We start from the raw sequence: 24,633 nt of genomic DNA, 5'->3' as shown, positions 1-24,633 counted from the left end.
TAGTCAGGGACTTAGGGATACACATAGTAATCTGACCTTTGACCATCATGTGTCTACAGTGGTAAGGAAATCATTCTATATTGCACAACTTATAAAGAAAGATATGGCATCTAAATCCAAGGAAGTCATTGTTCCACTGTATTCAGCATTCATCACACCTATCATTGAGTACAGTGCCTCCTTTGGTATGTACCTAACCAGGCATATCCAACAATTTGAATGCCCACAGAAGTTCCTCACTAAAAGAATACAGGGCATAAGTTAAATGTCCTATGCAGACCGCCTCAAAGCCCTATCCCTGTGTTCTGTCTCTTACAGACTTTTGAGGGGAGATCTATGCCTAGCATACAGGGCATTGTCAGACCTCACTCTGATGGACCTCCTACATATCCAAAAAACAAACAGCACCATAATTACCATTTCTAAAGACTTAAACCTTGCCTGTGATATAAACAGGTCCTGCTGGAGACATAGGTATATATCCCAGAGACTACCACATCTATGGAACAGGCTCCCCATCCATGTGAAGCAGAGTTCCTCCCTAACCTAATTCAATTTCAACTTGGACAATTGGAATGGAAACCAGAAAGTCATCGCTGGTTTGGCACCTATGTCTCTAATGGATACACATAACCTCTAAATGGTTAATCTCTCAAACCCCTGCTTACACTTATCCAGGGTATCAGAACTTGTCATAGATTTGGGATGCATGGCTAGGCTTAAAATGGCCCTTGTGGTCACTAGCCTAGTAAACACCTATGAACTTAGGAACCTGTTATGGCACCAAGTAACTTTGTGTGAGATACAACTTTAATTTTATTATTGTTGAGAGAGGATATTTTGAAGGTGTCTCATGTGTGTTTGGTATATGGGAAGAAATAAGAGCAGCTTTGTTTTATTTGGATTTAGGAAAAACTGATTGTCACTGAGCCAGTTTTCAATAGAGTTGAAAGCCTGCTGAGTGACAGATTGTAACTTGGAAGGACTATTGGATGAGCAAATGACAGTGGAGTCATCTGCATATTGTATAAGTGTATCTTGTTGCGAGGATGTATGTAGATCATTTATAAATATGTTAAAAAAGAGAGGGCCAAGTATAGAGCATTGATGGACAAATGCATAAACTGGGAGAAAAGATGAGTAAGTAGAGAGCCATTCAACTAATTGTAGCTAGTTAGATAGGTAGCTAATGAACCAAGTGACTTGTTTGCTGGAAAAGCCTAAAGCAGACTTTTTTGAGTGTAGTTTGGTATGTGAGATTATCAAAAGCTTTAGTGAGATCTAAAAAGTGGGAAAAAGCTAAACTGTTATCTCTGGCTTTAATGACATGGTCCAAAATGGCAACAAGGACAGTTGTGGTGCTATGATCTGTGCAAAAGCCATGTTGGGGAGAGGTTAATAGATTTTCTTGGAGTAAGCATTGTCAATGTTTATGAACAGATTTTTTTAAGATCTTGGAAAGTGGGGTCAAGATTGCAATTAGTCTGATGATTGTTTTTTCAGTGGAATCTCCCCCTTTATGATTAGGAATGATGTAAAATTTTTCCAGAGACATGGGACATATGACTCATGAATGGATCGCTTGATCAGGATAGAGATTAGGTAGGCTAGAGAGGGGAAGCAATCTTTAGATATTCAGATGCAAGACTGTCTACAGATGGTGAGCAGGGCTTACGTTTGTGAAATACATTTTTATATAGGAAGTAGAAACAGATTTTAAGTTGAAATGGCATTGTTAGAGCTTTAAGATTTGTCAGGGGTAACAGGATTCTGTAGGGTGTTTTGGGTGAAGGTAGCTATTGAGTCTATAAAGTGGGAGTTAAATTTAGAAGCAGTTTCTAAGGGTGAGATGTCTGGACAAGGGTTATGTGTACTAGGAGTCTCAGTATGTAATATTTTCTTGAGAGTGGACCAACATTTTGGGGGGCTGTGTTTTTGGTTATCCAGTGGGTTGAGGTAATAATATTTTTTATCAGCAGAAACTTGTTTTTTTTAGTCATGTTTCAAAGTTATTTGTAGGTCTGTAAGTGAGCTTGGGATTTGTATTCTTGCCGGTTCTCCAAGCTATGTCTCTCATATACATTAATTGTCTACTAGAAAGGGATAGGTAGGGTGACTGGGTGAATTTTAACTCTCTTTTCTCTTATAGGAGTGAGGCTACTGATAATGTCAAGAAATACTGTATTAAATTTTAGAACAACATTATCCAGTGGTAGGGAATAGAAGATGGACCAATTAATGTTATTAAGTATGTCATTAAAGATTTTGGAAATTAAATTTGAGAGGTTATGGCAGTCTTTATGGAGGTGCTGTTTGATATGTGAATTGCTAGTCTATGAACATAGGTGGGATGGTGATCACTGAGGGAGTCTGTGAGGATTTTTGGAGAGTTGTAAAGGTTTGGATTTGAGACTAGGATCCAGTTCAGAGTAGTCCCAGTGTTATTAGCTTTGCTGAAGTGAGTATGGGAAGTTATGAGTTGTTTGTAACCATACAGATTGATACTAGTGGAAGGGTAGTCTGATGTGAAGGTTTGCCAGTTAATATTCACATCACCAAGAATTATTATCATATTAACATCACTAAGAATTATTATCTCATGAGAAATGAAACTAGATACCCAGTGTAGGATGTCTTTCAGAATAGGAATGCTATTTGCTGTGGGAGTATATAGGGCAATTATACATAGTATTTTGTGGTGATTTAATTTACAGTGAGAGACAATGATCTCAGCAGAGAAGAATTTAGGTAGAGAAACAGAAGAAGGAGAGACAGAGAATGGTTCGTAAACATGATTGCTATAACACCACCTTTTTTATTTAATCTGTCTGAGCAGATGATAATATAGCCGGGGGGGGATTCAAAGTTGTTTATATGCAGTTTGAGCCAAATTTCTGTAAGAATAATAATGTCTGGGGAGTAATAAGTGGTCCAGGAATGAAATTCAGAGATTTCTTTTACTATAATTTGAATATTTATGGATAAGATTTTCAAATGTTTAGTAAATATTGTTACAGTAGAAGATGGAGCATGTGGAGAAGAGAGGCTGTTGGGACTTGGGTTTGGGTGGACATTGTCACATAATGTGATCTTTTTATGGTATACATACACTGTTGAGGGTTTAAGTAAGTTAGTATTAAATTTCAATTTTATCATATATGGGTTGGGAGAAGGGTTAGGAATTTTATTGCTGAAAATGAGATGGGGGTAGGCCAAATAAGCTAAAAGCAATAGTAATAGGGAATGGCTGGCAAGTGACATAGGAAGTGTGAGTAAAGGTAGAGGATTTAGAAATAGGTACAACTGGTATGATATAGCATGTAAGGTATGGTAGTAGTAGGAGTAGATGTGTGGATAGAAAGATGAGGAGCACATATGATGTGTATTAGAAACAAGAGTCTTGAAGACAATGATGGAGCATAGATGATATATGTAGATATAATTACATCATAGAAGGAAATAAAAAGAATTAGGAATTTGAATAATTATATGGAATATGGGATGCTAAGAATGTGGAGTAGAGAGAAGGCTGAAAGTGGAGGAATGATGTCAGCTGTAGAGATATAACATATATAAATGAGAATAAGAACAGAATGCTGAAGAGGAGTGTAATAGAAGGTAATAGTTTGTGTAAATAATGAGATGGAGGCTGATGAGTACTGTGGAAGAGAGGTATAACTAGGTAGGTGGAGCCTGAGGGTGGAATATGGATAGCATGATTTGAGTAGTGGCTGGTAGTGACAGATGAGGGCTAGCTGAATAATAGTTTGGATAGGAAGAGGAGGTTTTTGTGTAGCTATAAAACTAGGGATAGAGGGGTGGTTGGGATTTTGGGGTAGGGTAGGGAAGCAGAGTGAGCCCTAGTGAAGCAAAGATGAACAGAGTGGGCTATACCAGCTGAAACAGCAAGAAGTATGTAAGGAGAGAGAAAAACTATCTGCAGGCTTAGAGGTGACCCCGGTAAGAAGTCTTATGTGGTAGAAAGAGTAAAAATGTAATGACACTAGAAAGGCTGTTAGGAGAAAGTGCAAGGTAACAAATAATAGCAGAATATGTGATGTTACAAGTCATAGTAATTATTTGTGGGTCAGCATAAAGGGTTTCAAAGCAGAGGGCTAACCAGGTAAAGGTGTAGTTAGTAGAAAAGCTTGCCTAAAGAGATATTAAGTACTGCAGTTTATTATTTTTATGTTTCAGTAAGGGAAAGGTCACTATTTACATGTTACAGGCAGTGAATGCATTGGAGGTTATAGAGGAAGACAGACAGACAGAGTTATACTGCAGCAAAGAACAATTTAGGTAAAGTATGGTAAGGAAATTAAAGTAGGTAAAGATATGATAAAGATGCTTGCTTAGATAGGGGAGAAATGGCTCCTGAGGGTATTCATAGCAGTGTGGAAAAAAGCTATATCCCAGATGACTGGAGAATAAGCATAGTTGTGCCAGTGTACAACAACAAAGGGCAGTGCAGAGGTATCATACTCCTGTCACATTGCATGAAAGTTCTGGAGAGGGTGATTCATAAATGGATATGCAGAGTAGTAGAACATAAGATGGAAGATGAGCAGTTCAGATTCAGATCAAGATGCAGCACAAAAGAACCAATGCTTGCAGTGAGACAGATAGTTGAGAAGAAGCTAGATATGTGGAAAGTGTCCAACTGGGCATTCTGAGACTTGGGGAAAGCATATGACAAGGTCCCAAGAAAGCTTATTTGAGCAGTACTGCAATAGTTCAAAGTCCCAGAAACATTGGTAGAATTAGTGCAGACTATGTACAAGGTCCCAATGACTCAAGTACAGTGTTAGGTATCATCAAGGGGTTCCCAGTGGGAGTGGGTGTTCAGAGGTTCAAGGATTCATAGCTTGGTACTAGGCTATTGGCCCTAGGACCTATACATGCCTAGCCATAACAATTCCCTGGCTATTTCTTCCCACAATATTTACTTCTCTGGAAACCTGTCTAGCAGGACGAATGACGTGATCCCTGGGGTGAATTTTCTATCTCCCATCCAATCGTCAAATTTCTTTTTGAAGAGGGCCAAAGAGGTGCTCTGCTTGACATGTATGGGCAGTCTATTCCAGAGTCTGGGGAGTCTCCGGGTCAGGAGTCTATCCCTCCAGCATGTTTTGTTCATTGTGATGACAAGGTTTGGATTCCTGGAGCATGTGGCTCTGAGGGATTGGGATTTCTTTAAGTATAACATGTCTAATAGCTCTGAGTTTGACATGGCCTTGTATGTTAAGCAGAGATCACCTCTGAGTAGACGATATGTGACAGAGTATAGCTGGAGTTTTTTAGATGGTCAGCATAGGGCATCTGCTTTAGGCCTGTGATTCTTTTAGTGAGGTATTTCTGCGGCCTTTCCAGTTATTTCATATGACTTGAGAGGTACTTACCAAATGGGGGTTGTATTCTATAATGAGTCTAATGAGGGATGAGTACAGTGGGACAATGACCTACTTTTTTCTGGATGAAAAGCCCTTAGTGATGAGGTGTGCCACATAGAAGGATTTCCTGACTGTTATGGCGATGTGGTTATCGAAGGTGAGACCACTGTCCACCTGTGTCCCTAAGTCTCTTATCACTCTTTCAGTGTTTAGTGTACTGCCACCTATGTCCTATGTGGTAATTCACAAATACATGTTTTTTTCCATAGGGGATAACAATACATTTCGTGACATTGAGCTTGAGCCCATGGCTCTGGCACCAAGGTTTCTGTAAGGCCCTTTTGTAGAATATTCACATAATTTGGGGATTCAATAATGGCTCCCAGTTTGCAGTCATCTGTGAACTTTGTTAGCTAGAGTCCCTTAGTGATGGCCTGTACTTCAGAGAAGTAGATGCCAAGCAAGAGTGGTCCCAGGACTGAACCCTGAGGTACTCCACTTGTCACTTGTCTGGAGCTGGATTTGGAGTCAGCTACTTTTACAGTGTGGATTCTGTCAGTAAGCCAGTTGGCAACCGATTGAGTGACGTAGGGGTTAATGCCCAGCTTAGTAAGTTTATCTATGATTCCAGAGTGGGGGATGGTGTCAAAGGCCTTGGGGAGGTCCAGATAGGCTGTGTGGATCGCCTTACCTTCATTGACAGCTCTGGAGACTGATTCGAAGAAGTCAATCAAGTTCAGGAGACAAGATCAGCCCTTCATGAACACAAACTTGATGGGGTCCAGTGTTTGAAGGTTGCTAATGTCAATGTTTATAAGTTTCATGATAATACATTCCATGGCCTTGCAGATCAGGCTCGTCAGACTGATGGGGTGGTAGTTCCCAGGATCCAAGGTGGATCCCCTGTTGTGGAGTGGTATAACTGTAGCTGTGTGCCACTCAGTGGGCATGAAGACTGAGGTGAGGCTATGATTAAACATGACACTTAAGTGAGGTGCAAGTTCATTTTGTATTTCATATAGTATACAGCCTGGGATGTCATCAGGTCCCATGGATGCCATTTTCTTAGCTTTGGAGAGTGTGTTTTTTATCTGTGTTGCCATTATTACTGGAATTTGGCAATCTTTCAGTATTGAGATGGGCCCTTTAGGGGGTGAGAGGAGGGTGAAGTTGGCACTGAATCGATCTGCCAGGATATTGGCAATATCCTTGGGATCAGTATATTTAATGCCATTCTGTTGCAGCTCAGAGCAGATCTGAGCATTGCCATTTAGATTCTTGACATAGCTATAGAATGCCTTGTGGCTGTCTTTGGAATCGTTGGCAATTTTATTTTCTTAACTAGCTTTGGAGGATTTTATGAGGGATCTCAGCTCCTTACTGAGGCTGGTAAGGGAGTTTTTTGCATCCTGGGATTTTCCTCTTTTCTGCAACAGTTTCTTCCTTTTGTTGCAAAGTTTGTTTATGGCAGGGGAATCACCAGATTAGCTTCCTTTTTTTGGAGGAGAGCATCTTGGTTCTATTTGGGATGGCACAATTCATGCACAAGTGGATGTACTCATACAGTGCCTTAGTGTAGAATTCAGCAGTCGAACTTGGGTGTCATGAAGTTTGTCACTTCTGACTTGAGTAGCATGAAGTTGGCTTTGGAGAAGTTTTTTACAGAGGTGGGGGAGGGATGTGGATGTCAAGGATGATTAGCTTATGGTGAGACCTGACCAACAAGGGGGTGACCACAGGTGTGGAGCATCGATTTCCCATGTTGGTAATCACCAGATCTAGGATATTGGAGCCCCTGGTGGGACTATGGATTAGTTGATCCAGGGCATTGGAATTTATGAATTCCAAGAACCATTGGGCAAAGGTGTTGGTACACAAGTAGTTTTCCCAGTTAATGGCAGGGTAGTTGAAATCACCCAGTATTAGGGTGTTTGGTTGTATCTTAATATTTTCCAGTATGTTCAGAAAGGTGTAGTGAGAATCTTGAGGCATGGTGTGGGATCTGTAGCAAGCTACAATTTGGATTGCAGTCTTACCTAGTGTTAGTTGAACCTGGTGAATTTCAGACACATTGTGTTGGGCAACTAACCTGGTGGTGTGAATATTCTTGGTGAATATGGACTTGCCTCCACCTTTAGTGTTTTGGTTCTGGTTTGGTGGCCGAAAAGTGTGGTAAGAGTTGTAGCCTGGTATTGCAGGTGTGCTCTCTGGAGCCTTGAATCAGGTCTCAGTTACTGCACAGATATCGATGTTCTCCATTTTTAGGAATGCTTCAAGAGTGCATTTTGAGGTTTAGACTTCTAGCATTGAGGAGCATTACCTTCAGATTTTGAATGCTTGTACCTGTTATGGTGGTGGTTTTGTCCTTTGAACTTTGCCTAAAAAAGGCACTATAGGGGTGACAAGAGCCTTAGCCAGTAACCTGATTCCCAGGGGTGACAGTTGCAGACCATCTCCTGGCAAAACATCGTAGTCTGTCGATCATGTTGTCCCAGGCAGACAGATACTAGATCCCCTTTGAATGACACCAGAAGCTTAGCCAATTGCTGAAGTCAATCATTTTGTCCTTATACTGTAGTATCATTCTGGGCGAAGGCAGGATGCTACTCAGGGCTAGGGTCATACCTGCCTAGGCCACATGATCCAAGAGTTCTTCCATGTCTCTTTTCATGTAGTCCAGAGAGGTACGTCTCAAGTCATTCACTCCAACATGGACAATGACAGAGTCATATTTGTACTTGTTGTGGAGTGACTTGAGTGCATGCATTATGTGGCTGATCCTGGCATCCGACAGGCAGCTGACTGTATTTTCTCCTTGTTCAGCCTGGTGAGTGGGACATTAGTGCACCTGACTATAGAGTCACCTATGACTAAAGTGTTGGGTACGTTGTCTTGCCTAGGGGCTGTTGTTGGGTGGCACACTGGTATTATGAGCTATGTGACACTTTGGTTGTGATTGGTGTTTGGGTTTCAGCTTTGGAAGTCCTTGCTGCTTGGACAGGTTACTGTTAAGGGCCTCCACATATGACAGTTTAGTGTTGCTATGTGAGGGTGTTGGTGGTGTGGGTTTAGAAGGGCTATGTGTTGCTTGAAGTGTAGTCTAGGTGTTAACCTTCTCCTCTTGACTGTCTAGCACAATCTTGGGTGGAGAGAGCTTTTCTTCCAGTTTGGCTATGTAAGTGCATCTCTCGCAGGTTGTAGTGTTGGGTGGTAGGAGGAGAGGGTTGTCTGTGTACATTAGGCAATTGCTGCATTGCCGCAGTATGCCCAGATTCACCTGTGGTGTGCAGCAGGGTTCAGCTCTAAGCTGACTGTTATTCATACTGGTGATGGACTACATTAGCAAACAGATCAACAAAGCTGCTGTATGTAGATGATGTGGCATTGCAAGCAGACTCTGAGCAAGAACTTTGGCAAAGGACAGGGGAATGGAATGCAAAACTGAAGGCACATGGGGTGAAACTAAGTACAAATAAGACAGTGGCAATGGCATAAAATTGGGGAAATCAGAAGAAGCTGAGAAATGAGATAGAAGGGAAGATAGAGAAGCTGTTTAATAGCTTCAAGTATCTAGGAGGTATGGTTGAAGAGAAGGGAAGCCTGAATGAAGAGGTCAGCTGACACAGAGTGTTAAGTGCAGTGTATAACACAAGAATGCCAAAGAAGCTGAAAAGTAAGGTGCACAAAACAGTGGTGCAACCAGTACTGCTGTATGGTACAGAAATATGGGCAGTAAAAGCAGAGTAGATCAAGAAGCTAGAGGTGATGGAAATGAAGTACCTGAGGGGGGTGGTAGCATGCACACTGTGGGACAGATGAAGAAATGAGGACATAAGAGCAGAAGTCAAAGGACCTCCAATTGCAGAAAAGATCAAAGAGAACAGATTATGGTGGATCATGCACATGTGCAGAAAAGCAGAAAACAATCTAGTGAAGAAGGTTTGGGACAGACAGGAAGAAGGTAAGAGGAAATGAGGGCATCTAGCAAATAGGTGGATGGATTGTGTGAGAGAAGATCTGAGACAGGCTTGAGTGTTGAAGAAGGCAGGATTGTGGCACTAAATTGGGAGAGATGGTGACAGTTAACATGACACCCTAACCCCGTGATGATGATGATGATGGTGGTGGACATTGATGGATTGTAATAAATGGCCCTAAATTAGGAAGATGAATCCAAAAGAACATGTGCATTATTTATGTATGGTACCCCCGAAGAAAGGTGGGGCAATGGACCCATGACTTGAAAACTGCCTAGGACCTAAAGTACTCTTAATCCACTACTTGGTGCAGTTATCTATCTTTATGTTTGCCAGTGCTACTGGAACCTGACAATAGCAATGCACATGGCCATTTTGCCTAGACTGTATTGAATTTCATAAAGTAAAACAATAATTTGTTAGGCCACATACGTTCCCCCTCTCCCTTCTAAAAATTATGATACCTGCATTTTAATTATACATCTCTTGCAGTCTCTCAGGCATTTCAGATTTTAGTACTCTGATCAGATACAAACAAACCTGAAAGACATACACACACACACACACACACACACACACACACACACACACACACACACACACACACACACACACACACACACACACACACACACACACACACACACACACACACACACACACACACACACACACACACACACACACGCAAACATTCACTGAAATAATGCTGTTGTAATATTTTTAAAGACCAGACTCGCAATGTAGTGTTTGATGTAAGTGATGCAGGGTGGTTTGCTGCTTCTGTTTTGTTTGTTTCAGAGTAATGTTACATTTAGTAATACTGAATTTATTACTTTAAGGGGTAATACTTTCCAGCATCAAGGAGCAAGACACAAGAGAGAGAACATCACTCCTGAAAGATGACTACTTTCCCATGGCTGCACTTGAGATGTATGGCAAATATTTTTTTGAAAAAGGTAGTCCTACACAGGCAGAGTGAGCTAAGATGTGAAACCCAGTACTGGCAGACATAAATGCCATAAGTAGAAGAAAGCGTACTTTGGCACAATGTAGGAAGGGAGCTAATGGTATGATATCCCATGCCCAAAATAAAGCATGGCCATATGAAATTGCTCATAATATTACAGGCAGTGGTCCTTCCAGGTCCGAGATCTGATGAGAGGAGTATTTGCTAAAGCTATGAAGGGTTATCTGTGATGCAGAAAATTATGAAACTGATGCTGTTCAAGGTGAAGTGGGTACTGACAGCTTAATATGCTTTTTTAATTTCTCCAAATCTTTTGGGTTTCTAACACCATAATGGGAATGGACCCCATATCTAAGTCAAAGTATGATTAAAGTTCATGAAATTAGTATTGTTTCAGTGTTTGATGTCAGCCACAAGTGCTCTTCACAGCACCCGCAATGCGCCCAGTAATGACTCCTTCTGCAATTCGTATGGAGTTACATGTATTGGTAACATATCTAAATATGATTGTAGATTCTTTTTTATAAGACCCATTGATCCTACTACTATTGGAACTGTCTGGGTGTCTTTCTCCCACATTGCTCTCATTTCTGCCTGCAAATCCTGATATTTTATGACTTTGTATCTCTCTGTACGCAAGACACTGTAGTCACTGAGTGTGATGATTTCAATGATCAATGCTACTTTTGTCCTCTATTCATAGATGACTATACCCAGTTTTCTAGCATCCATCTTTTGGACTGTTGGTAATGGATGATCTCATGAGATGTAAACTTCATCATTTTCTATGATGCTTTGTGGCTCATGTTCCCAGTGTTTTTCAGCCACTTCAGTACCATGATGTTTGCACAATCCCCAGGGCAACAATCTTGCCACATTATTATGCCTTTCAGTATACAGTCCTTCTGCCATTAGTATGCCACAACCAGCAACAAGGTGTGTGACCGTTTCCAATTCGGTTTTACAAAACCTATATTTGTCTGTTTGGTATGCCTTCTTTTAATTTCTCCAAATCCTTTGGGTTTCTAATACCATGAAGGTAATGGACTCCATTCCTAAGTCAAAGTAGTATGCCTTCACTGCGTACACAGAGACATGACAGAAGGTCAGTGCAGTACGGCTTGAAACAGCTTTTATTTATTGACAGAATGCATGACTGCACACTAGGATTGAAGTGCTTCCTCATCAGGTACTTTAGCACTGACAACAGTAGTGATATGAGTATATACAGCAGGTAGGATGTGTGAATTTCTTTTGTTTTGGCTTGTAATAATACTCGTACAGGGATAAGGATTGACTGACAAGTGATTAAGGCGGCATACTGCATTAAAATGCATATTATTTCATCAAAGTGCTAAGATTTGGTTCTTGGCTAAGGTTCTTTCTGTGTGGAGTATTCATGTCCTCCCTGTGTTTGTACAGGTTTTCTCTGGGTGCTCCATTTTCCTTCCACATTCCAAAGAGATGCAGTAGGTGGATTGGGAACTGATTGTTTGCAGGTGTGAGTACATGCTAGAGTGATATGAAAAAAGGCTGAGGAACATACTTCAGTTTCCCACTTTGCCTTGTAAACTCTGAGAATAGAGAGGGAAATCCATGGGATCAATCTAGGAGTCAGCTGTAACTCATAACAGAAAGTGAAAGTAAAGGCTAGAATGGCTAGAGATGGCACAAGAGGAACACCAATGATATTCTGGTACTCACTATAGTAGGTTGATGTTAAAGCCAAGTGGCTGTCAATGATGATAATGCTATTTCTCTCATACTCATGACACAGTTTGCAAAGAATACTGGCAGGTGCCTCACCCACAAACAGGTTGATAATTATAGAATTACTGAACCAGATTGGTAGCTCAACACCTCTTTCTGGTGGACATGAACATCTAGAGAAAGACATGACTATGTCAGAAGTTCAGTGATCCAATTTTTCAGCCTGTCCACAGGGGTGCCAGGAGAAGGCATTAATCAGAGTTGGCTCCAGAAATACATAAAGATGTGGATGTGGCTGACAGCAGATCTGCGTGTGTGGCAGCCATGTGGTCTGTGTACCACAAGTTCCATAAACAAGTGCAGCACCAGTGGATATGAAGATATGTAGCCCTCCATGACTCAGCTAGTTAGATGTCAGATCTCCACATCATGAAGTGGGGCCTCTCAGTCAAAACCTATGTCTCGCAACACTGCCCAATCATTTTCAAGGGCATTATAAGCATCTAGTAGGTCTCACCATCTTAGCAACTCAGTATTAACCTCATGTGGCAGACTAGAGATTAAAAGACGGCAGGCTGGCAGTACTACAAAGTGGATCAACTCTATACAGATGACTGAAGGCATCAAGACACAGATTTTTGAGGGGAAATACAGACAGAGTGATAAGCTATGAATTGTTATGCACTGGCAGTGCACAGAATTATGTAGTGAATTGTTTTGACTATGAAGCAGCAATGTTTATACACATTCAAACTTATGTAGTCTTTCATAAACAGTAAAGAAGAAGAATATAATAAAAGGAATATTTAATGCTATAGCCATTATTTAAAACACCTGGCTGTATCATCAGAAAAAAAAAATAATGTGGCTTTTGTTAGTCATTTGTAAATAGGAGGCTCCATGTGCTTATATAGATGACTTAGATATATGAATACAAAAAATGACAAACATTGTAAATATTCTATGAGAATAAATATTTGAGAAAACAACTCAGAAAAGTGATTAAAGAGAATAATTTGGAACACTCAGAATGGGCATTAACAGTGCATGCTGTTAGCTATGTCGTGTGACCTTTCAAATAAAATCACTTAATTTCTTAAAGAAAAGGGATGCTTATTTGAAGGGTTAAGACAGAGAATTTGATGAGCTACTACCATCTTTTTTCATAATATAGTGGATTGATATATGAAACTGTATTTGTATGTATGGGTTTATGTGCAGGCAGGTGTTCATGTCAGCATGTGTGAACTTAATGTAGTTGCCAGTGTGAGTGTTTTAGTATAATTGTGCTAGACACCTCCAGCACTCATTAGATTATATATATATATATATATATATATATATATATATATATATATATCTCACATTTTAAAGTACTAACTAAATCAAGTCCTATGAATTTCAGGTTTGCTGACTTCATTATTAAAATGCTGATACTTGAGACTTCATCGAGTGAGAAGATCACAAACAACATTCCAGTAATGGTAAGCAATCACTCCCAAATTATGAAGGGAAACCATCTTGGATATAAGAATACATACCATTTTTTTTTAATTTCTTGGAAAGAAATACAAGCAGATGGTAAGCACTGATGAGGTGTAGAACTGTATTCATTAATAGCAAACCTATACATAAAAAGTCTTTTGGCTTTTCCTGGTTAAGGGTCACCACAGCAGAACTCCAGTCTGCTAATGTTTGGCAGTGGATTTTTACGGTGCCGAGTTGCCAGCCCGATGACCAACCTTCAAAGAAGGCACACCCATTCATGCATGCACATACCTGCATGTCTTTAAATGTCACTCAACCATGGGGAGGACATGCAGACTCCACACAGAAGGCGCTCCAGCTGAGAATCGAACGGGAGAACCTCTTGCTGTGAGGAGACAATGCTAACCACTGCATCACAGCGGCCCCTATTAATATCAAACCTATACATGAATATGTGAAATAAGATACTGTTTTACAAAGACAAGACATGTAAAACAAGGGTTCCTGATAACCTTCTCAGTAAATATTCCTGTACTCTTGACTTACTGCAGGGAGATAGAATGGTAGAGAGAAACTGAGACTGAGACAGTAATGGCAGCGAAATAATGGGGACGCATGGGCAATATGAATATATGTCAGACATTGAAGTTATACACCTGCAGCCTGAATCCAGCAATACTAAAGAGTGTACCAGAAAAATGACATGCCTTTATGTCACCAAGCAGGAGCTTTAGGAAGTCAGTATAAGTTAATGCACCATTAAGTAAGGTTCTAAAATATTTTCAAGGCATCCTGCAAACTTTTCTTTGAAATATTTACTACTGCAATATTTCACTGAGAATTTTTTTATAAACAGATAACAAAATTAAATGTGAGTGTCAGTTGACAAAGTAGAAAACATACTGTTTTAGGGAATAATAACTCTGAAAATCCAATTCAGCCTGCTGTATTGAAACTGACAGGGGTACGGATGCATTAAGTACGTGCACCTGCTCCAGAGAGGCAGATGAAGAGCAGAACAACGAATCAGTTGCATGAGGAATGGATTATCACTTTTGGCATACAAAGCAGTCAGCAAAGTTGATTTTTTTCTTAAGGAGTTATTTATGTTTCAGTGGGCTTGCATTCTCTATGAGAAATGCATCTGTCATCAGTTAGGTTGACATGTACCAGGAACATGACGTTTGATATATTCACGTCTCATTATCAATGGCAAAGTTATTCATCATAGGGCTACACTTTATTTATGCTGATTTTAACATTAATATGTTTAGTGTCCACCACCTGTCCCATTTGATTTTTCTCTATGCAGGCATTGAAATAAAACTGCAGTTCAGGTCTCTAAGGTACGTACACTTTACAACACCCACTGTGTTTCCTTTTCTAAGTTATCATTCTCTTGTCATGCAGACTGCTAAGTATAGTTATGTGAACAGGCACATTGAACTCATAAATGTTAGTACTGGTGCTGAGCTAATAAGTGTCACAACATGTTCCATAGTGGTATTTTTAATTAAGTCTAGTGTCTTCAAGCTATGACCACACCTAGTCTTGCGAAGACACGACCAAAATACTGAACGTACTAAAAAGCAAAAAACAAAAAAAAAACAGAGCCAACCAGACTGTAATGTCACATGTTTATTGTACAAAGATCTAAAACCAAATACTGAGCTCTTTCATCTTAACAGTATGAAGACCTCATCAGAGTAGTTTGTCTGCAATAATTTGGGGATATAAATATTAAATTCTCAACCAATCAAACATGAAGATTTTGCAACTGAGTATGATGTCATCCAAAAAACAGACTTAAGACAACAACATATTAAAACAAATAAACTGCATAACAAAACAAAAGAGTATCTTTTTCTTCTTCTTTCGGCTTTTTCCCGATTAGGGGTCGCCACAGCGGATCACAAAACAAAAGAGTATATAAGAGCAAAACTAGAGACTAAACACCATAGCATCATGGCAACATCTTTCTTGTATTTTGGTTTATTATAGTTGCATATTCAATTGTGTTTATGCAGTTTATTTATTTTAATGGGCATCATGCAATAATTCCATTATCCATGGTGCATATGTGTGTGTGTGTGTGTGTGTGTGTGTGCGTGCGTGCGTGTGTGTTTATATATAAATATATATATATATATATATATATATATATATATATATATATATATATATATATATATATATATATATTAATTATAGTTTTATAACTCTAAACACTTTAATGATTTCAATCACTTTGGTGCTGCTTCTCAACATTTGTAGAACCTGATTTTAAACATCACTTAGTCCAACATAAAATGTTTTGAACTAATACACAAAACCACAAAATAAAATAAAATTGCAATAAAATAAAACAACAGGCTACTGACCCACAAATGTTTATTCATGTCTCTAGCACCTCGGCTTAGCAGACTTCAAGGAGTAACATTCAGTGATAAAATACACTATATATATATATATATATATATATATATATATATATATATATATATATATATATATATATATATATATATAAAAACTCATTAAGACAATTAATTATCCAATAAAACAATTACATCAAATATTTTTAAATGACTTCACAGTTCAGCCTCAAAGGCATTAAAATGTTATATTTCAGTATAAAAACAGATTCCTTATATAAAAGTTTATCTTTTAAGAAGGAATTTCCCCCCATTTTAACAGATTTTTTTTTCAAGAACTGTACCCAGTAACAATAAAAAATCACTATCATGTTGTTCTTTAAAATGAGCTACTATGGAACTTACTACTTTTTGCTTCTTAATACCCCTGATATGCTTCTGCAACCTCAATCTAAACATTATTTTAGTTTCCCCAATGTAAAATAAGTTGCAGGGGTACCTCAGCGCATAAATAACACCTTCAATACTACATCATAAAAATTCATGTGGGATAAAATTTAACATTGTTGATGATACCAAAGCAGTGTACCACAAATTGACAATAACCACACGTGTTACATGGAATAGTACCTAGTGCAGATGGATGTCTAGCAGAACTAATATCAGGAGACACAAAATTACCATGAACAAGCGTGTCTTTTAAATTCTGCCCATGCCTATATGAAATAAAAGGAACATCCCATAAAATTTTACATAGCTCCCTATCTTTCATAAGGAATTCCCAATAATATTCCAACATATCACAAACTTGTTCACTTAAAATATTATAAGTTGTAACGAAATACATTTTCTCATTTCCCCAATTCTTTCTTATGTTCCTATTATTGTAACTATAGTGTTATGAGATGCAGCATAGAAGCATGATGCGGGGTAATGCACAGGGGATAAGTGATTCAGAGACACATGTAGCATTACGGTGCTGCAGGAGAAATAACCCAGAATTCATGGTATGCAAATTAGCATTTAACGGCATGAGAATGAGAGCCACCATGCTAGTAAGACCCACTGGGTATGCAACTGATGAAATCAAACATGACAGTGTGACTCAGAGAAATATAAATCCAATGCTAAGAGTTGCAGTGCTCATTTCTTCTGAATGTTAAGATTTCCCAGTGTACAGGAACATATATGTCAATCTCTTAGAGCAAGAAATTTGGACAAAGCCACAAATAATGGGGGGACAAAGGCCCAAAAATAGAGGCACTTTTTAAATGTTGCCATTACAAACTTAGAAAGTAGATAAGTTCCTATAATCGTAACCAGGAATTTGCTCTGTTGAGTGCGGCTACATTCTTTTAGAAAGTAGATAGAATAACAGGTTTTGCATTAGCATGAATATTTTTGAAGGATATGAAGTCTAAATCTCAAGTGTCTGCCATTATTTTCTGACTTCAGTCCTCAATGATTTGCCACCAATTTTCCACAAAACAATAATTTCATGAGAAACAGACCAAAAATATCAGGCAAAAATCTGGGCATTCTGCAAAAGTCTGAATAGTTGAGAGGTACATACAGGAGTGTCACTCACCCTATTAGTTTTAGCTGCACATAAATTGTTAGTAGCCATTCTGAGAGCCCCTACAGATGATACTGAATGCCGTCACCACCCACATCACATTGGAGACTCTCAATGACTCACATACTATCACCTCCATGGTTAGGACATTGTTGACCACCACCATGTGGTTAGACAACCCATATGAGATATAGTAGACATGTTCCATGCACACATGGTATCAAGAGGGTTGCAAGGACTGCATATCCTAGAAGACATGAAGGTGTGTGCAGTATTAATCATCCTTGCTTTGGGGACCTCTCAGCATCCAGCAATGAGCACATTAGATGTTTTACAGGTGTCAACCTCATGGTTCCTACACCACTTCCTTGACATCATGTTTCAATATGTAGTGGAGCATACATGGTTCCACAAAGAGCAGAAGAAAGAACCACCACTGTGTGGGAATTCTACAACACAACTCATTTCACTGAGGTCCTGTAGACCACTGATTGCACCCACTGATTGCCATCAAGGCCCAGGCTGCTCCACATGGTGTCTGGTAAATCAGCTAGAAGGCCTTCCTCTCCATCAACTGCTGAGTGGTGTACAATACACAAGGTATTATAAACTCAGGCAGTAACCATGATTCCCACATCTGGTAGACATGAAATCTCTACAACCATTTCATGCAGGTAACTTTTCACAGTATCATATACTTGATTGGTTCACACTTCACCTGCAACATAGACCAGGATATGTGGTTCCCATTGATGGAGGTAGCAGGCCACTTAAATGGTGTCCACTGTTGTGGGTTACAGGTGATGTTGTATATGCTTTAAAACTGTCAATGATGTCACCCATCTGAAAAACCTCAGGTCAAAGCTGACATGCATACAATTTCACACATTCACAGACAAGGAACATTGTCAAATGTGGGTTTGGATTCCTTAAGGCATGCTTATGATACCTGAATATATCCAGTAGCACCCTGTTGTAGCCAACGGAGACCTGCAGTCAGTTATTCTTGCCACATATATGGAAGTACTAAAGAAGTTACAACTTGGGAACATCACAGTACAGCCTAGCAAAGGAGGAGTCATGCACAGGGATTTTTGAGGAACCAGCTGCAGAGGCAATGCATGCAAAGTAGCTGCATGTTCAATATATTGTGTGCACTTCAAAGCGGTGGCATCCATTGCACAACTATTGGCTATGACAAGGAAAATACAAAATAAAACTGGTGCATGCATTAACACATGCAGGCTATGCACTGCAGTGCATTGATCAGCCATGCTGTGTATTAGACATTGCCTGCTCCACACAGGCCATACTGGGAACAAGAGCATAGTCAACATCATGTACACAGATAAGGGGTGAAGCAGTGACAAGTAACAGCAATGTTGTTATAGGTATAAGAGTCACAGGAGGTGGATGTGGTAGCAGCTCTGGAGGGTATCAGTTTAGTGGCAAACAGGAGGCAGGGATTGCATCCTTCAGTGACTAGAGCTTTCTTTACTGCTGGATACAATCTGCACAATGGATAGTGTAGCATTCCAGGAGTATGTATAGGAGGTCAGGTGTAGCTCCCCATGTTGAAAACCAATAGATGCTGATGTTCATGACCCTGAGGTTGAACACAACTAAATGTGGGACTCTGATGGCCAACAGAGGATATGGTATGAGTAAAGATTTGGAAATCACAGTGACTTGTGTGGTGAGACATCACAGCATTGGAGGCAGATGAGCATTCTGTGCCATCACCATGAGTTTGGTCACATCCATATGTGGTAGCTGCCATGACCAGAGATGACAGTAAAACAGTCTCTGGAACAGTTAGCTTAATCTTTGTAAGCCTGGCCTGTGAATGCCCAGACCTTTGCATGGTCATGGCTGGTATGGCTTTTATAGGAAGAATGTAAGGCATTTCTCACAGGCCTATTGATTGCAACAATGGATGTTATGTGAGCTACTGATGACCTTAGCAGGCATGTTTGCTTCAGGTCCTTATATGCCATATCATTCTGAATATAGTCATCTCACAGGATTCTCCGTTAGAGCATCTTCTGTGTGGCGACATGCGTGAATGGGTGTTCCTTCATTCAAGGTTGTTCATTAGGCCCAGCAAGCCAGCATGTAAAACTCTACTGCAAATCATTAACGGACCGGAGTTCCTCTGTGGTGACCCCTAACCGGGAAAAGCCGAAAGACACAAACAAGAGGCCATGCAGCTGTCATTAATCCACAGGTAGGTCACACTGTATGCTCATCATCTCCTTCATGGTGTGTATAGTAGCTGTCAGTGCCTGTAGCACTGGCCCACACATCAGTGGATTAATGTCAGATTCAGTACATAGATCAGGAAAGACCTGAAAACAAAGCAGCAATGGCCATCAACACACTTCTCCTCTATGGTGGGTGTGTGCACATTGGAGGCAGTGTGGCTGATGGATGTCATCCATGGTTGTCATCCCTATATATCCTAGATAGGGATCACAGTAACAAGACATCCAGTGTTACAGAAAAATGACACCAAGGAATCTGTGCATGTCTTCCAATGTTAACATTGCTGATAGTGACACTGTGTCCTCTGACTATATTGTGGGCATTTTGCTGTCATTGTTAACCATAGGTGACATACTAAACTCAGGTAGTTGCTGCCATGTTGTGTGGTACTCTCCACCACTGGAATTTGTGAAAGCATAAAGATAACATACCTGTGACAGGATTAGAATATATGCCTCACTGCCAAGGTCCATAGCACACATACTAGTACAAACTACTTATGTGACTAGCATATAAGTGCATATGTAATTTGTGGTACAGGTTCTCACAGCTGCAGCCCAAATGCACTTGAAGAACAGATATGCATAAGTGCTAAACTGAATTACTATTTCTCACATGTGGATCTGAATACAACTTGAAATGTACTTGCAGCTAAACTGGTGCATCCCCTACAGACAAAGTGGCAGTCATCACCAGGCCATCTTCCCTAGCAAAGCTGCCTCTAAGTAGGAATGTTTTCTCTTCTGCCCTGGACAGAGTTACTTGACTCTTCCAACTGTGTGAGCCGCTTTTGTGTTGATAGTTCACCTCCTGTGGTGGACTTGCCCCTGGTAATGTCAGGTGCCTGAATTTTGGCACTCAGTATCATATCAATGACCCTGCAACATACCTGTGCTACTTCCCTATTATATCTTCTCAGGACATTGATGTCCTGTACCACTTCCTGCCACACCTAGACCTGGAAAACCTTGATGGTTTTATCCTTTTCCAGAATAAGCATGCCATGTGAGCAGACAGCCTGCATTAACACCTCTGTCTCCTGGGAGGTGGCATTTTCCAGCTGTTACCATTCTCTTGGGTACATAAAAAACTGTACATTTGTTAGTTGCAAAGGATTGTCCTTGGTTGACTCCTGTGTCAAAGCACTGGCCTCCTCCCTCCATTTGGTAGCTATATACCTGCCTGCTATTGTGCCGCTGCCTACCTTATTGCCACACTGTGCTGATGGCCAGTAATGCCATGCACTTTCTATATCTCTTATCTATACCTCTACATATGGCCATACCTTGAACTAAATACAGGAACCATTGTTTCCCCCTGAACCATGTCTTGCAACCTGTGTGCATAGGCCCTATGATATTAACCTATTATGTCCTTGTCCTATTTTGTCTGTCATGGTAAGCCCTCCCCACCTGGATATTCACCTGTCATGTCCTTGTGTTATGTTACCTCATCCAGCCTTCTGTTTGCTGTCCCTATTGCTGCCATACACTATCATTGCTCAGCGCAGTGCAGAGGTACATTATCAGTTGTCTTGCCTTCTTTCAGTATGCCTGTATCACAGTTCATATTATTCTCTACAGAATACTTATTCCTGATTTTATAATTTTCAGGCAGTCTGTTGCAGTATAGCAACCATGCTTTTTATCATGATCAGCCTTACAGACCTGATTATGAAAATGAGGTAAAATAATGTGGGTTTATAATAATAGGTAAACAGACATAAATGTCAGCTGTCAGAATGGCAAACCCTATGCATCGATGTCAGAAATATTGATGTATTGGAATAATGGAGAGCCTGAATGGTGTGGGTATGGGGGAATTGGCCCTTTCCTGCTGTATTACAACCTTGGAGTTAGTATGTATAATTAGTAGGAAAATAACAATTTTATTTATTTATTTATTTTAAGAATTCAAACCTTTTGACTGACAGTGCTATGGCACTCAACATTCAGTAGATCATTCTGATGACACAAATCCAATTAGTGTGATAATTTCTGAAAAGATGTCCTACCACAAAGCACAGCCAACCAGTGATACCATGTTCATTCTTGTCCTTCTCTAGGTTATCAGGACATGTGTCTACTATGCTCATGCACATAGACTGTGAAGCCTGTAATTCCACCACACTGTGCTAATGATATGTTCGGAAATGCACCATTTCTGCCTGATGATTTCTGTTTTGTGGTATCCATAACATGGTAGTGTTTTTCTCCATGTGAAGATATATAGCACAGACATGGCCTTTTCTGGTTCATCAACTAAGATATTTCTGTACCTGCTGCACAAGGACTATCAGGAGTACTGTTTGGTCATTATGATAATCCATCATATGAGGTCATTGCCAAGCATAAGCTTGTCCGAGTGGGGAGTGATGCCAATAGTATCATCTCCTCTGGTGAGCAGTGGAGCATCAATGTAGTGAACTGCAGCGGTGACACCCTGCTCTGCTCCACCAGTGGGTGACAAAGGATAGGAAAACCATGTCCATATTTTGCAGTAAGAACTATATAAAGATTTGTCATTTTTTCCCTAATTATTGTCACTTTCCTTGCCTTCTTTTGACAGGGTCAGATTGCATTGCAATGCCTCTGTTTTATTTTACAGTGACCAAGAGGATAGACTTCAACAGAAAGACAGTCTATGTGGTAAGTGTATATTCTATGCCTCTGCCTATAGTGTGCAACACAAATTCTATTTTAATAAATATCTGTATTAATGTTAAATAAGAAGAATAAATACTCCCAATGAGCTCCTATGTTCTCTGGTATCTGTATTAATGTGTTGTATTTGGGTTCAGGCTGCTAGACAGCAAGACATTTCCCTGCAGTTCATTTGGTCAGGGACACATGCTTGTAGTGAAATTCAGATACAGAGGTGTGGCTGGTGCAAATTCACTGTGGACACACAGAAGCATGCAGTTCCATATGCACAACTCAGTAACAAAATACTCATCGGGGAAATAGTGCCCATTGCCCCCAAGGCACCTAGAGACAACAAGCAGTATGGCAGGCATCAGCAGCAGATGCCCAATGAGTATATCAATGGCAGTGAAAAAGCAGTGTACAATGGGCAGTGCCTTTATTAATGGTATGTGTGGACTGTTATCCCCATTGTAGTGTCTAAAGAACATGTCCATGACATATATTGGAGCATAAATGTAACTACAAATATAAGCAGGATATCTTCCATGCTGTAGCACACTTCCACATGTCATAGTTACATAAGCATGCACTGTACAGCAAACAATAACACACAATACATATTACTTCCTCTGCTCTCACACAATTGGTTATTGAAGCTGTGAGCTATGTGCTTCTCTATGTCTGTAATGAATTTGCAACAGCAGCATGTCTCTGCTGATGAATTCCACTTCAGCCACGTGTCCTCAACAAAGTGTACCACAGGAAAATATCTTCTAACCAAGCAGCTTGATCTCTTTGCCTCGATTTAGATTGTGCAAATTACCTCTTAAGAACATCAAGTGTTTCAGCTATATGGCTTCTGAACGCCCATGACTTTTGGCTTTTTACTTTTTCTGTTTACGTCTTTGTGCATACTTTCAGGCCAATAAAGCCAAACCCCACTAGCTGTGGGCATACATGTTTAGGCCTTGACTTAAAAAGAAAAAGTAAAAAGTCATGGATATTCAGAAGCCATATAGCTGAAACACTTAACAGACTCAGTAGAACTTCCAGAGTGATGATTACGTTGTGGACAAACAAGACATGGTTGGAACTATACTGGCAGCTTGAACTTAATTCTTCTGTTTGGCCAGGTCTCAATGAGAGGATTAGTATAGTTACACTGTTGAAATTAAGGGCCACTGTTAGATGAAGAAGCAGTTTGCACATAATTATAGGATTCCCAAGGCTTTAGTTTTTAAAAAACAAAATGATATTTATCGCTATTTTTATGTGTCAACAAAATAATCAATAATTATTTATATTTAAGCATAAGTATGTGTGTGTGTGTGTGTGTGTGTGTGTGTGTGTGTGTGTGTGTATATATATATATATATATATATATATAGATATATATATATGTATACATATATATATATATATATATATATATATATATATATATATATAAATATATAAATATATATTAATATTATATGTAATATATTTATATGTATTATGTTGGTTTAGAGTAATGTGGGTATTTGTATTTAAATGTTTTTTATAGGGCATGTTTTTATATGCTTTTTCTTCAAGGAAGTGAATGAGTTACAAACATGTGTCTTGTAGGATTATTTAATTGGACTTAGAATCTAATTGATATGTCTGATGAAGTTTTGTATCACAAAACGAAAGCACTTATCCTTTTGAGTGTTTTCGTATTAATAAATCAGTGTTAGGTTTATGTGGCATGTAGTCGCGGGCTGTTTTTTTAAAAAATTATTTCTCAGTTTATTTTGCTGTTTCGTGCATTTTATAGTTAATGGTTGGCCACATTATTAACATAAAATGGGAATAAGAGTTGGCCAAGTACAGAACATTCTAGTACTGTGTTGTAATATGAGGTTGTTTTATTCCATTTGACTGCTTTACCCTGTTTTTATGATAACTTAAGAAACATCTCAGAGCACTAGGAAAAAAAAGTGTTTTCAAAGGTTTTGTTGTAACACAGTGTGATAACCACATAAATAGCTTTCAAAAGGTAAAGCAGAATTGGTCTAACAAGATATCTGTGTCATAACTAGGCCAAAAGCCTTGTTGCTTTTTAGATATCAAGTTCTTGGTCAGTGGATGTTATTGCAGCAGTTTATGCATTCACTATTCTTAGGTCAAAGGGGAGTAAAAATGCACAGTTGACAATCCACCAATGTGTAGTGGAATAACAAACAATTGGGTCCAGTATTGTAGTATCCCTAATC

Source organism: Protopterus annectens, chromosome 3.part1 (assembly GCF_019279795.1).
Source record: "Protopterus annectens isolate FY-2018-M chromosome 3.part1, PAN1.0, whole genome shotgun sequence".
NCBI lineage: Eukaryota > Metazoa > Chordata > Ceratodontiformes > Protopteridae > Protopterus > Protopterus annectens.
Note: the sequence above shows the minus strand (reverse complement) of the source record.